Genomic DNA, 13,112 nt, shown 5'->3' with positions numbered 1-13,112 from the left:
CCCCTGAGCGCAGGACTTTGTCTTTTGTGTTTTGCTGCCTGGTGTCTAGGTCAGTCCCCCTGTAAATGTTGGATGAATGGCCAGCTGCTGGAGGGAATTCAGAAGGGATACTTGCAACTGCTCTACCAGAATCTTCTGGAGGAAGGAGGACCAGAATTGGAGCCAGTTGATAGACATTTGGAAGAGAGAAGGAGATTCATACTGGAGTGCAGGTTAGCCCTCCTTTTCCTCTAAAACAGCAATGCAAATGAAAAGTAGGTCATCCCAATGAACTGTTCTAAAGTACTAGAATGGATGAATATCAGACAAGGGGCCTGGAAACCTGGCTTCTTGTCCTGACTCTTCAAGTAATTTATCCCAGGGCTTCCCCTCTCTGGACAGAGTGCAGTTTGGCTGTCTGAGAAGGGAGCGGGTGGAGCTCGGTGGATCCCTGCACCACCCTTCAGCTCACAGACTCCAGATGAACACATTGTCAACACCCTTGCCCAGTCACTGCCCAAGTAGGAGGTGGGGCTGCTTATTCTAGACGTGGCCGCACACACTCGGACCTGCCACCATTGGACAGATGTCTCAAAGACAGCAAGGTCTATTCTGAACCTCCAGGAGGACATCACGGACCCTGTTGTCACACAGCCTGTGTGGGCCTAAAAGTCATGCCGGCTGGGAGTGTGGGTATAACTTTCTGCAGCCAGCAGGTGGCGCCACTCTCCAAGGCACAGTGCTTCCCAGCTAGAAGGTCGTTTGCATGCCCTTGGAGCTGGATGACATGCAAAAAATAGCCAAGGCTGATGTTTAGTAAATATGTTCGGGTGCTGGTGCTGGCTCCCAGGGGATGAGAAGGGATTGACACGTAACTGGATACGGGAAAGAGTGCAACTTGGGAAGCGGGCTGGGGAGAACAGCCATTCCTCTGAGTTCCTGTGGCCAGTCTCAGCAGGGAGCTGGGCACGGGACTCAAGCCCAGGGTCCCCACATCTCCACCCAGAGCCCCCAGCCTCCGCCATCACCCCATGTGGCCTCCTCCCACAGCCCTGACCTCAAGGCCATGAGGATGTTGCAATCTTCATTTTTGGAGTGAACACAAGACAGTTGTTTCTCTGACCCAGGGGCTTTGGCCTGTGGGCCCTGCAGCTGTCTCCACAGGAGGCGAAGGCAGGCAAGGGCTAGGGAGAGGATGGGACGGACCATCTTGTCTGAGATCTGGTCTCATTCTCTGACAAAGTCAACAAACATCCGCCGAACCCTTCATCTGGGCCAGGCTCCCCAGACGGAGCCGGCCCCACCTCCAGGAACTCCTGCACCAGCAGACGGACAGACAAGTCCACAGATGGGGTCACTGTGCCGTGCAGGTAGCCGGACAGCTGGTCCACAGCAGGGAGAGGGCTCCCTCCAAGTCTGGTGGGGACCCGGCTGGTGAAGAAAGGGTCATAGAGGAGGTGACACGTGAGCTGAGAAGTAAAGGAGAAGATGTGACAATGGTTCCAAGCAGACAGAGCTGCCGAGGCAGAGGCTGGGGGTCATGAAAGAGAGCCTGGAGTCTGGGGGCTGTTTTGATCTTGCTGGACTTCGTTGTTCAGTGAAGAGGTGGAACTGTGGCAGGCAGCAAATAAAACCTGGAGGGCAGCGTGTGCCATGGTGAGGGGCCTGGCAGTATGAGAGCAAGAGACGGTCCCCGAAGGGCTTTAGGCAAAAGAGCAGCCTGGCGACAGTGCAGGAGAATGACCTTGACTGTGACAGTGGTGTGGTGTGAGATTCATGGGAGGGCCGCTGGGGAAGGCCGGAGCCAGGCTGACGGATCGGAGCTTTGCAGCGAGATGCTGAAGCCCAGCTTAGGGCTGAGACCTCGAGGACAGAGAGGAGGCAGAGGAGGGGGCGCCCCAGGAAGAAGAGGCTCTCTGCCTGCAGCAATGTCAGCCAGAGAAAAGAAGCCAGCCCCCTCGGTTGGTCAAATACCCTCCTTTCCATAAAGGCCGGAGAGAGAAAGCCTCAAGATGTAATTTATGTGTAAATCAGCCTGCATTTTTCCCTGGCTAACAGCAGAGGATATTTGAAGATCTTGTCAGCCTCTCTCTTTGTTCGCTGATCTCCTCTGATGAAATCGTTTGGAAATCCCAAGTTTGATAGGACTCGGGAGTGTCCAAACCTCAGCTGTATACACAGTGTCATTTTCAGCTTCTCCGGAGCCCCTGGTCTCAATGAAGCATCAAAAACAAACAGACGAGATGAAGCCAGAATCCAAAGGCAGAAGGGCTGGGAGCAGGAAGCAGCCAGGATCTCGGAACGAGCGCTTCTTCACAGTTGTTTCTACTTACTGTTCGCCCCGGTTCTGCAAGCGGGGCCCATCACCCCCTCTCCCCACCCACGCTCGCCCCCGGCCAGAGGCAGCTCGGGCTTGGGGAGACAGGCCAGCCCCTGGACACTGAGGACGGCGCTTTCCAAGGCCCGCTGCTCTGCATCTGCTGGATTCATCTGCTCCGTGAACTCTCTACAAAACCGCTGCATGGCTCACGGGTGCTCTTCCAGCAGAGTCCCCCAGGGAGGGCAGGCAGTGTCCGTCCTGAAGGCCAAGTTCACGGCGCCGGCCTTGCTCAGCAGCTCCAGCCTCCACGGTCACGTCTGCAGCTTGCGGGGGGTGGAGGGCAAGCCCTGAGCCCGGCCCCTAACACAGGGCTCTGTCCTTGGCAGGATCCCACTGGTGTCCATGGGCAACACACCACTGACAAAAGTCCCCAGAAAAGGAAAATAGAATTTCTGAAAGGCCGAATTCAGGAGATCCTTTGAGGTCCAGGGGTTCTCCCTGCCCCGTGCTATATGTTAAGACTGTTGCCCCGATTTACTGCCAACCAGCTATGCAGACTTCAACTAGTTGCTTAAATTCTTGAGCCTAAGGCATATTCTTTCTCCAAATAAAAGAAAGATGAGAGTGTTGAACGGATGGCCTCTAAGTTCCTTCGAGCTGTAGGGGGTTCGGATTCCTTCACAGTTCTCTCACTGACTCATTGAGCAAAGATTCAAACCAGGAAACCATCAGCCCCTGCTCAGGGGCTCACACTCCACGAGAGATAGAGCCATGAGTAAAGAAGTGGAAGAATACTGTCATGCAGAGGGACAAGGGACGGGGGACTCACAGAAAAGGCAGTGAGTTGCTCTTCGGTGGAGGGTCAGGAAGGCTCCTGAGAAGCAACGGGCTACAAGAGGAGGAGGGTCCTGATGGACACCAGGGTGGGTATGGCCGGGCGGGCACAGCAAGCAGCATGGGCAGGGCCTGGACACATGAAGGAGCTGCGTGTTGGCAAACTGATGAGTGATTCACTCAGGCCCTGAGGATGGCAGGGCAGGTGAGGTGGAAATCGAGCCTGACGTTTTAGCCAGAGTCGGGATCATGAAGGGCCTTGAGTGCCATGCTCCAAGTTCAACATCAGCACCTGTTCTGCCAGAAACAAGCAGAGGACAGGAACCCCAGGCCCTACACATGAGAGTACACCTCTGCAAGTAGTGGAAAACTCAGGGAGTAACTAAGTTAAGGCTTTAGTTCAGCTCAGAAATTCATTTTTATAAGATAGGAGGCCATAGATCCCCTTCCGGTACTGGCTCAGGTCATCCGTGAACTTCCAGGGCCTCATCCCAACAGTCAAATCCATTCCCTTCCAGGGAAACTGAGGCGCAGAGCAGCCCCGAGTCTGTGCCAGGAGTGAAATAACCAGTGGTCATGTGGCTGGGTTCCAGAACTCTGGGGAAAGTTCCAGAAGGAGCCAGGACTCCTTGATGCTCACCACAGCCAAAGGCGACCAGGGACTGAGACAGCCCGGGCAGTAGCCACAGGTGGTCCAGAGGATGGGGCCAGGAGACCAGAGCAGGAGGAAATGCCTTGCAGCCTTGGTGAACTGCTCCCAGTGCAGACACTAAGGTTTGGCGAGTTATGCACACCTGGGTCTCGGTGCAGGCTCTGCCACCTAGCAGGGTGACTTCGAATGAGTCAGCCTCAGTTTCCTCTCTGTGAAATGGGGCCAATACTACCTTCTTTGCAGGGTTACATGAGGGTTAAATGAGACCATGGATGTAGGGCACAGATGCATGCTGCTGAGAAGTGGGGCCCCAGCAGGGGACCATGTTCCAGCCCCCTTTACACTGTAGCGGGGCCAGGAGACCGAGTTCCAGCCTCGGAATAAGGGTGGGAGCAAGGTCACACGTTGAAACCTGGCCTGTAAAACCCTCTCACATGATCTCTGTCTTCTTTCTTTCACCTGCCCACCAGAGGGTGGTGGCCACGGGGGCCTCGGAAGCCAGGTCTTGATGATGGCAGAACATCCCCGTCAGCCTGGCTCCCTGACATGTTCTGTGAGTTAGATCGACATGTTCTGTGAGTTAGCGTTACTCTAGTAATCCAGTGTTCAAGGAAATACCGTGCCTAACGTAGAGAAAGTGTTCAGTAAATGGATTCCGTTAACGGATAGTCCCCAGGTGTCTAAGCATATGCCAGGCAGTGAACTAATTATCAGAAAGGATCTGTGAGTACAAAGCACTCCCATCTTCAAAGAGTTGGTCGGAAACCCAGATGAGTAATTGGCGGTGAGGGCATAGTGTGGAAAGGGCTCTGGCGGGGGTGGGCCCAGGACAGCAGGTGCCATGCATGGGGCACCTCGCTCGGTGCTGGATAGTCAGGGAGCATCATGTTTCACCTTCACTCTTGCTTTCCTTGAGGAGCCCGCCCTGGCCTCTCAAGTGTAGGAGTGACCCACGTGACCAGGAGAGTGAGGGAGACGGGAATGGGTGAGAGAGCCTGTTGTAGGCGCTGGGGGCTGACAATGGTTGGAGCACAAATTATGAGTGGGGAGAAGTGGAGCTGGAGGGAAAAGCAACCATCAGATCATGAAGAACCCGCACAGCACGTGAAGGAGGGAGGTATATATGCTAAATACTGGTGTGTGACTGAAGAGATGGAGGTGGGGGAGAGACAGGGAAATATGTGCTCTTTATCTTTTTATTTTTTTTAAAGATTTATTTATTTGAGAGAGAGAGAGCAAGCATGGGGGGTGGGAGAGGGAGAAGCAGACTCCCCGCTGAACAGGGATCCCGACGTGAGGCTCGATCTCACGACCCTGAGATCATGACATGAGCCAAAGCCTAGAATCGGACACTCAACAGACTAATCCACCCAGGCGCCCCAATATTTGCTCTTTTTTTTTTAAGATTTTTATTTATTTATTTATTTGAGAGAGAGAGAATGAGAGACAGAGAGCATGAGAGGGAGGAGGGTCAAAGGGAGAAGCAGACTCCCTGCCGAGCAGGGAGCCTGATGTGGGACTCGATCCCGGGACTCCAGGATCATGACCTGAGCCGAAGGCAGTCGCTTAACCAACTGAGCCACCCAGGCGCCCCTCAATATTTGCTCTTTAAACGCATTATTGCAGCCGAAGTGTGGACCACAGTCAGCTGGGAGGCGGAGAGATCGGATGTTGGCTCCTGTCCTAACGCACAGAACATGCCGGTAGTGATAACAGCTCAGGCTTTGACCACTCACTGGGCTAAAAGCATTATTTAAGCGGTCCGCGTGTATCACCTATTCTGACCTCTCAACAACCTAAGTCAGCCCAATGATCATCCCCAACTTAAAGGTGAGGAAACAAAAATGCTACAATGTTAAATAAATTGTCAAAGGTAACATAGGCCAGATCTCCAACTCCAGAACCCACACGTAGGCCCTCCAGCAGTGATCACTGCTCTCTAGGAAGGCTAAGAGCCACGACGGTGGGCGTAGAGAAAAGCAGTAAAGCAAGAAAAATCAGAAAAAAGCCTACGAGACTTGGTGGAGCCCTGACAGTTTCTCGGCCCTTGAAGCTTGGGGGGGGGGTGCCATCTGCTATATTAATTTCCTAGGGCAGCTGTAATAAACTGTCACAAAACTAGTGGCTTGGAACAGCAAAACTGGATCCTCTCACAGGTCTGAAGCCCAGAAGTCCAAACTCAAGGTGACGTCAGGGTTGATTTCTACTGGAGGCTCTGAAGGAGACTCTGACCCTTGCCTCTCTTCCCGGTTTTGCTGGCTGCCAGCAAGTCTTTGTGCTCCTTGCCTGGTACTTACATCCTTCCCATCTCTGCCTCCGTCTTCACCCTTAGCCCCTTCCCTTCTCTTCTAAGGACACTTGTCTTTAGATTTAGGGCCCACCTAATCCAAGATGATCTCATCTTGAGATCCTTAACTATGTCTGCCAAATAAGGGTACCCCATTCACAGGCCCAAGTGGACATATCTTTTGGAAGAACTCCATTCAACCCACCAAGGTTGAGAAGTCTACCCACCAAGGTTGGGAACACAAAGAGAAAGCTGTCATGGGTAAACTCTCACAAGCTCCATTTTTCATATGCTGGGATTGGAGGGTTTTGAGATTTCTGAATGTTGCTAAGTAAAAGGTAGTTAGATAAATAAATCTAAAGCTCTGTGTCCCCATCAATGCTGAGACTCAAAAATCTTCAGTAAGTGGACAGAGGAAATGCCCCAGGGAATACATATTGAGACAGAAAAGACAGGAGCTCATATAAGAGCCTGAGAAGAAATGGCCCAAGGGCTTGAGACTGGCCTGAGGAGTCACAGAAAGGAAGAGAGGAGTGGAGGTAGGAGGGAGTGGGCATGGGGATAAAAGCCTTGGGGCAGCCTGTGGGAGGTCCCCAGAAGTGGCTCTAGGGCTTAGCTTCCCAGGACTCTTTTGGGGCCTTAGTGAGTACGGTCTCAGAGGAGGATAGTCAACTCTAGACGGCACAGACAATGTTTTCATCAAGTTTGATTGTTAATGGAAGGGAGAGATGGGGCTGTGTTCAGAGGTGGACACAAGACAGAAGACCCTGGAGCGAAGGGACAGATCTGGGGAGGAGAAGGATGGAAAGGCAAGTGATGGAGGGGATAATCAATGGGGCAAGTGAAGAGTGAAGGAATCACATCTGAGACATCACAGGAAGAACAGGGCATTTTTTTTGGCTATAGAGGGGAGGTATTTCAAGGATGAGAATGACTGCAAGTAGTCTGTAGGTATGAAGTCAGGAAGTAGAGGGAGATGGTACCCTGCACCACCTATTTTCTCTGTGAAGTGGAAGATAAGGTTATCTGCGGGGAAGGAGTGGGAAGTGGAGGGTGGGAAGTCTGAGAATCATCAAGAAAATTTTAAATAGCTACTATGGGAAACAAAGTTGACTTGGGAACAGAAGGATTTCTTGGCAGCATCAGGGTTGGAGACCATGAATGTTCTCTGGCAGCATTCTGCACAGTTGTGTGAATTTCCCCAGAGGTCCTAGTGAGGCTCAGAGATGGTTTCGTTGGAGCAGAATTAGGGATATCCGGGAAAATCCAACAGAAAGATAGCAGGGCAGGATGTCCGCAGAGAAGGTTGAAGGGATGGGCCCTAAAACCCACCCTGAAGAAGGAAGGAAGGAAGGAAGGAAGGAAGGAAGGAAGGAAGGAAGGAAGGAAGGGAGGGAGGGAGGGAGGGAGGGAGGGAGGGAGGGAGGGAGGACAGAATAGATCTGACAAGGTAGTAGAGGGGTCAGGGCACTGGCAGTATTGAAGTACACAAAGGTTAGGGGTTAAGGGACAGAAATGAGCAGCCAGAACACAGGAGGCATGAGCAAAGAATTGTATGTTTAAACTTAACAATCAGAGGGACAGAAGCTCCAGAAGATGGTAGTATCTCAGAGTGACAAACTGAGGCCCCAAGGAAAAAGGAAGGTGTCATCTTATGTCAGGTCCCCTAGAAGCAGAGCCTGAGGCAGGGATTCTCACAAAAGTGATTCATTGAGGGGATGCTCTCAGGGGAAGAGGAGTGAGGGAAGCAGGAGAAAGCTGAGGAAGAAAGCTAAGCAAGGATGTGGTCTTGCCTGGAGGCAAGTTTCAGCCAAAGGAGCTCTGGGGCACAGACTGTACCAACAAATTGACCCTGACTCGAGGCAGGGGACCAGCCTTTTGTACCCCAGTGCCAGTCAGCTGTTGGTCACTGGCACCTGGTGGCCCCATCTGGTCAAGGGCAATCCTGCAGAGAAAGGAGCAGCTGCAAGCAGTTGGCGACCCACATTTACAGCAAACAGGAGTCTGCCGCCTCAGCGTGAATACAAGTCTAGGACAGGCACCAAAGGCATCCATGTCCCAACTCCCACCTCCCACCTCTACATACAGGGGTTCGGGAAGAATTGACAGCCACCATGAAGGGAAGCAGCTGGGGAAGTTGTGTCCTCAGGGGTAACATTACCCGATTTGACACTTCAGGATATGGGATATTTGATGACAAGTCCGAAGGGGCAGGAGAATTTGTTTCCCACAGATCAGCAGTTCCAGAGGGCAAAGGGACAAAGTCTTGTAGGAGAAAGAGGGTAGAAGGTTGAGAAACACAGAGTAGGTGATGTGTCTGAGAAAGGACAGGTGACCGAGGGGCTCTGAGCTTAGATAAGGCACATACAGATAGAAGGCCTATGCGGTCAGCTGGTGCAAGGTATCTAGCCTGGTGGGAGAAGAGAACCAGGCCTCTGGGAACATACCAGCTCCATCTCAGTTTGGTCATGCTCTCCTCATGAGCAGGGCGGTAAGTCAATGAACTGACTCCAGGACTGCTATCCATGATTTCTCCTTCCTAAGACCCACTCTGGAGCCCAACACTCCCACCTGGACCTGCACCCATTTTCCTGCCAGGAGACAGATCGTTTGGAGGGACGCATCAATGGTTTGGACCCCAGAAAGAAAAGGAGCACTCCATCTCCAGCTGACTGACTTTCCAGCCCATCTCTAAGGCTGAGCTCAGGCAGGGCCTGTCCTCCCCAGGTCTGTGTAGGCAGCTGAAACATGTGTGTTCTAGTCTCAGCCATCAGAGGAAGCAAGAAGCTGGCCTGAGGATCCGTCCCACAGTGTAGCATATGACAAAAGTGCCATTGGATCTGCCCATCCGGTGAGTTTTATGCTCCTGGAGCCCAGCCAGGCATGTGGGGAGGAAGAGATTTGGGTCCACTGCAGGTGTCTGAAGGCTGGTTATAATTTTTTTTCTTTTTTCAGGGTGTGAACCTGTCTCTAGGACCTGTGAGTGAGCAACGTTCTTGACCATTACAGAGCTCCAGGTTTCCTAAGTGTTGAGCTAAAGGACCGGCAGTGTCCTTGGCATCAGAACGCTAGGGTACTCTAGCTATTTGAAACTTACCAGGTGGCTTTGGACAAATCCCTTGCCCTCTCTAGACACCATTTGCCTCATCTACATGGTGGGGGATGCCACTGACCACCTTCCAAGGCTTTGGCAGGGACAACAAGGAAACCTTCCTAGCACAGGTCCTAGCAATGTATGTGTTTGGGGACTGTTCCTGCTCAAGACTGTGACCCCCCAGAGGACTGTCCCAAAGACCTGGACATCTTTGTATCCCTAACCCTATGGCCAGAGGCAGTGTAGCCTGCAGTTGAAAAGGAGCATTCTGTTCTCCTCCCATAGGCATGACTGTGGACTTGGCCTTCACTGGACTTTCCAATCCTGGGTCCAGGCTGGCCTGGTGTCCAAGCAGAACAGGCTTGGGGTAGGACACCACACCTCTGCAATCAGCCAGAGCACACCTCATGAGCAGCCACCTGGGGATGCGCAGGATCTTTCCCTTTAGAAGCAATCTTTGGACCTAGAAAGGAATCATTAGAGGGAGGTCATGGAAAGATAGAAATCCCCTTATTTGCATATCTTGCCCCCTTTTCTTTGGTTTATTTGAGGCCAGCAGATGACTGAGTGGATGCACGAGTGGGAATCCCAAACTGGACATCGTGGTGACAGAAGGGTTCTGTAGCATCCCCAGTTCTGCACACTGTGGGGAGGCAGGAAGAGAACCCCAGGAAAAGCACTGTTGGAATCGGGGAGCAAGAAGGGAAGGACTCTGGGTTCCCCTGGTTTGGGGCAGGTTTGGTGGCCCCGTCTGCCTTGAACTACCATGGCACAGGCAGCCGCCCAAATCCCGCACAAGTGGACCCAACTTGACACTGACTTCTAGTTCTGAGGCCCCAGAGCAGGGTCGTGAACTCCTATGTATCTGAACCCAAGGTGGCAGAACAGCCAGGATCTCAGAGCCACGAGGCGGCTGAACCAGAGGCAATTGTTCTAGCACTGATCCGAGAGTGAACTGGGGAGGACGTAGAAAACAGCAAAACCTCATGTCCCGTCTCCAGCTCGGCAAGTAAAACCCTTTGCAGAGACCGTTGGAGGGACCTCTCATCTCTTCAGGCCAATGATTCGGGCCGCTGAAGTCCCCAGATCATCCCGGCCAGGATCTGAGTTTGCAAGGCCTGCCCTAACAAAGTAGCACAGGCTGGGTGGCTCGAAAAACAGGAGATTCCTCAGAATTCTGAAGACCAGAAGTCTGAGATGAAGCCCTCCGCAGGGGTGGCTTCTCCTGAGCCCTTTCTCCTTGGCTTGTCCACGGCCGCCTTCCTGTGTCTTCACGCAACCTTTTCTCTGTGTGTCTCTCTGTCCTGATCTCCTCTTCTTGTAAGGACGCCAGTCTTAGCGGATTAGGCCCACCTGTGTGACCTCATTTCACCCTAATTACCACCTTAAAGACCTATACCGTCCCCTAATACAGTCACATCCTGAGGCTCTGAGGGTCAGGCCTTTAACAGATCCATGTTGGAGGGAGACAACTCAGCCCATAACAGCCTATAACTCATTCACTGAGGGAGCTGGCACGGTAGGGTGCAAACAGGAAGCTACTTCATTCTTTCTCACCAAACCTCATTAAATGCTCTGCATGGACACCCCTCCACCCCCTCCCACACCAGCCCTGGGCGAAGTCTCAGGCTGGTCTCTGCTCTTCCACTCGCCCTCAGTAAATAAAACAAATGTGTCTATTTCTGTCTAAGACAAAAACTCTACCTTCTCCTCTGGGTGTTTCCAGAACTCACCATCTTTCTCACCCTGCCCCCAGGCTGTGGCATTCTGGAGACCCCATTCCAAGTAAACCAGGTTCCGGTGTCTCCACCAAGCTCTCTTGAGTGGGTTCATCACCACTCCCTCCAGAGAGCTAGGTGGTTGGTGGGCAGGGCACCCTACTCCTCTCTCCCATGAGCTGGGAGGGATACTCAGCAGCCTGAAACTCTCCAAAGAAATCTTCCCTGCACGTTCTTCCACCTCTTTTTTGACTAAGGACTGAAAAACCAATTTTGCCATTTATTCCCTGGCCCCAGGTCGTTGCTTGGCATGCACTCTACTGGTGTCAGCCTTTGGGATCTCAGCAGAAAGTCTCAGTATAACACCCTCTGAGATTTGTTTCCACATAATTTCAAAGTCAACAGTTGTCTTAGGGAAACTTAGAGCTAGAAACCAAGTCCCTGGTAGAAGGGACTGGCTCAAGGGTGCCCGGGCGGTGAGTAACAGAACCAGACTTATAGTCCCAATGGCACACCTCCCCGGGTTGCAGTCTTCCCAACACACCGCCGTTACATTGGACCAGAATCAACATGGTTTCAGATCCGTGTTTTCCAAATTGAATAGTGCATCGTTAAAAGTATATTGGATATGCTTTCAAAATGCCTCCAACTCCGCGTGTTACAGAAACCTTTTGTCTCCATTTCCCTAGGAATGCTATTGTCTAGAAGGGTCTGACTGCAAAGGGAAAAGAGGGGAAAAAATCATTATTGAGTTCAAGGAGAAGAGCTTGGCCTGACCATAAAAATTCATGCCTTCTGGTTTGTCCCCAGCATTGTAGGCCACTCCTGGGTTGAGAAGAGTGTGACTTCTCCCTCCCCCTTAGCTCTCTCTCCTCCCTCCCTCATTCTCCACACCTCCCCCAACAGGAGGATGTTTAAATTCTGGGAGTGGAGCTCCCATCTGCTCACGACTTCTCCTATCACCATGGTTACTGGGCCCAGAGTGGTCTCTGTGGGGACAGAGGCAGAACAGTAACCAGGGGCAACTCTGCGGCAAAAGGCTATAAAAGTGAGCATCAGTTTTAAACCCCCAGTTAAATTGGCATGCCCATACTCATGCAATTTTGTTTTTTGAAGTGCCATGTCAGATTTTAAAGGCTTTTGATCCAGGACAAAAAAATAAAATCTGATATGTTTGGTAATTCCTTACAACTGTATTACAAATTCACTCTTTGGGCAGTGCTATGTCTGAACACAGGAGTGAGCGGTGGGGGTGGTGGGAGGGTATTGGCCACATCTCAGCCCACCTCAGCCGCACCCCGCGCATGGCCCAAGATCCAGGTGGGGGCAGGGAGCAGGGAGTGGTGGGGGTGAGTTCCTAAATCTAAACCCAATGCAAAGGACAATGGGAAAAGCTGGTGATGCTTATAATTCCTGACCCCCAGTGATCTGACTGAGTCCCCAGCATAGCCTCAGTAACGTTCAGGTTCTGTGTGCAACTGTCTTTATTTTTTTTCCAACCAGGTAGGATTTTTATTCACTGAGCTCTGGGCTTAGGTGCCATAGGAAGAGAGAGAATGCAGACACCTGAAGTGGTTTGGGAGGACTTTCCATTTGGTGGGGAAAAAAATGAGCTTTATAATCAGAGGGTCTCCGCTTCCAGGCTGGGCTCTTGCTCTTTGGGGCTTTCCTGGTCCTCTCTCTTTCTGGGAAATGAGTAGGGTGGCAGGGTGCTGGGTTAGAGCAGAGCATCTCAGTTTGGGGGCACATGATGCCACCTGCGAGTATGTCAAGGACACTGGTGTCCCGGTCCAGCCTCCAGACATTTGATCAGAATCCCTGAGAGTAGAGCTCAATGGAGTTTTCAGAACTTCCCAGATGATATCAGTGGGTGGTCAGTTTAAAGCCAGTGGCCCAGAATGCTTCAACATGCCTTCCAGCAAGGAGCTGTAACCCTATGAGGAAATGACCTGGAACTGCCAGCAAGGGAAAATGCCCAGGGTGGACCGCACGCAGGTGAGGCGTCCTGGTCTGCTGGCAGCTCCACACCCGGGCACGGCCAGGGCTGAGTGAGCCCAGAGGCACAACTCTGTAGCCAGCCTGCGGGGCCATAACCCAGCTGTATGATCTCAAGCAAATCCTTTTCCATTAATACTACAACTTCTTTGTATCTAAAATGAAGGAGGCGATATTTTGAAAGTGTTAAAATGCAGTCTCTTTAGCCTATGTAACTAAATAGCTGTGTGACC

The sequence above is a fragment of the Mirounga angustirostris genome, unplaced genomic scaffold (genome assembly GCF_029215605.1).
Source record: "Mirounga angustirostris isolate CCGP_5_RB_7025 unplaced genomic scaffold, mMirAng1.0.hap1 SCAF_10, whole genome shotgun sequence".
Taxonomy (NCBI): Eukaryota; Metazoa; Chordata; class Mammalia; order Carnivora; family Phocidae; genus Mirounga; species Mirounga angustirostris.
Note: the sequence above shows the minus strand (reverse complement) of the source record.